Raw genomic sequence first — 2658 nt, 5'->3', positions numbered from 1 at the left:
TGATTCATCTCAACACGTTTGTAACGCCATTTTTGCCCCCAAATCATACGTCGTTTCTTTCGCGCCTTTTCTCAGACGAGAAGAGATTCACGTACGGCATTTGCGGATAAGAGAGTGAAAAAATTAGATATGAGATAATATCTGTAGTGCAGTCAAGATGACCGGCCAACAAATAGGCTCAGTTGATTGCGACTGTCTGCCAAAATCGGGCGCTCCATTTCGGCCTTGAATTGTGCCCCGAACGCGTTTGGAGATAGTCTGAATAAATATGTATTAAGAATAGTTTGACCATGAGCTCTCGAAATTAATGTAACTCTTCTCATACTTGGCCTTAATATTTACTGTGTACTTATTGATATTGTTTTATGGCTATATTAGCTATTAGAGAAGTATCCAAATAGCAATCGAAAAACTGTGGATTGCTATGTATTATGTTTTTCTTGTTTAATCTAAGATTTCTTAGTGATTGCTTTCTTATTACTGCTTAAAATCAAATTTTATTGAGTAACAAATATTATTTTTTGTACTTAGGAATGTTTTGTTTTAAGAAGATAAGAAAACTGATCTCTTAAATAAAACTTTAAATCTCACATGTTTTATGTATCTATGTGAGGCTTAATCACTACTAATGAATCGGGCTTTCACAAACACTTTTTGATGGTCTACTATAGCGGTTTAAACACCTACATAAATTTATTTGCAAGGTTTCAAAAACCGCTGCCAAACCGTTTGTATTTCGTTATGCTGCCCAATAACTTTAACACGGTTTCATGAGTGTTGCTGCATGAGGAAGGCTTTAGTAGCTCTCTTAGCAGGGGTTTAAAACCGTTACTAAAAGATTAAAAGTTTGTGAAAGTTTTTTTTTTAATAGTGTTCCTCCCCCTTTGGCTTGAAGCTCAGTCCTTTTTGTCCCCTAACATATTATTTTTAATGAATGCGTGCCGTGAAGCTCTGTATAAGATTAATTGAAGTAATCTATTCAGAGGGATTTATTTCCAGAATTATTATCATTCATTAGTTTGACTCATTAATAATATTCCTAAGACACATAAACTGAATATTTAATTATTCCGGACTTTTTTATTAATTGGAAGCATTCAGGCTACTGTCTAATAAGTTTCATATTTAGAATTCATTGAATGCACCACACCTCCATCATCCATCCTATGCCCATTCATAGGTCAGAAGCGAAAGCTTCAAGAGCAATGAATAATAAGCAGATTTGGGCGTTCATTTGAGATTGATAATATGCCTTTATTTATAAATATTTCTTAATAATTAAATATAATTGGTTATATTAGAAAGACTGTTTTTGAAAAATAATTAAGAAAGTCATCCCAGACAAAACTTATGATCCTTCAATTTTTTTTTAATTTGATTAGTCCTTAGTAAATTAAAATGGTGTAATCCAACATCAATGATAAATACTCCTTATTATATATCATATATGATATAAGTTGTTCTAACAATCCTAATTTGAAAATGAAGAAAAAAAAAATTTGAATTCATTGTTTTTGAATTGTAGTTGCGCAGGAAGAAAGGGATTAATCTGAGGTTTTGCGTAGATTCCTAATCCTTATCCACTGTTATCAAAGTATTTTAATTTTGATCGATTGACTTTCTTCAAAACTAATTTTATTGTATTTTTTCTGACTTTATAATATTTTTACCTCATAAAAACAACTTATTTTGCATGATATCGTACTTATTATTCTAGATATTTTGATAGTAACATTTTTGAATTTCACATGGTAAAATATAGAAATATTAAAATAGAATATATATTATATTTTTTCCAGGTAATGTATAATAATGAATATTTTTATTTAAGTCATAAATTGTTAATACAATCATTAATGAAAATTAATGAAAATGTATATGTGATTGTGCTAATTAACTGGGTTGTATATTGTCTCTATTATTGCAATGTGTATGTAAAAGGTAATACCAGTTTGACCAGTTGTTTAAGACTTATTGACTAGTTCATGTATGTGGGATCGACAAGCTTTCCTTTAAATGATGTGATTTTGTGTATTCATCTTACTAATTCAGTGATACTTGATTTAGAATTTATAAGGAGTTATTTTACTGTAGCGAAACGAGAAAGACGAACTATACGAAATGTTTACTGAAGCTCAAATGTAATTACCGACATACCGATTGTTGATTACTAAAAAAATATAGTGATAGCGCAGGACTTTCCTTACTTGTTTAAGTTGTAACCATCGAAATACATTGTTATAGTTGCTAATGTAAAGCAATATTTTTAATTTTATATTTTTTAAAAAATCTTCTACAGATAACTAATTTCAATCAAAATGTATGTTTTTTTTTAAAATTTAATTTTAATATTAAATAGATTTTTAATAAGGATTTTAGATTTAAATATAATATAAATTAAATATGAAAGTGTTAGATATATAAATTACAGGGGCGGAGCCAACAAATTTTTAAATAGGGGCACAAATTAATACTAACATAAATAACTCTTTAAATATAGTATATTCTTAGCGTATATAGATCTTAGATAAGATTTTAATAAAAAAATTATAAATACAATTCAAAAGTTATATGTTTCCCATTAAATAAGATATACCCACTCTCTATTTTATTATTTATTGAGAATATATTTTTCTCATAAGATTATGTTAATTAATT

The sequence above is a fragment of the Dendrobium catenatum genome, unplaced genomic scaffold (assembly GCF_001605985.2).
Source record: "Dendrobium catenatum unplaced genomic scaffold, ASM160598v2 fragScaff_scaffold_664, whole genome shotgun sequence".
NCBI lineage: Eukaryota > Viridiplantae > Streptophyta > Magnoliopsida > Asparagales > Orchidaceae > Dendrobium > Dendrobium catenatum.
This window is presented reverse-complemented; position numbering follows the sequence as displayed.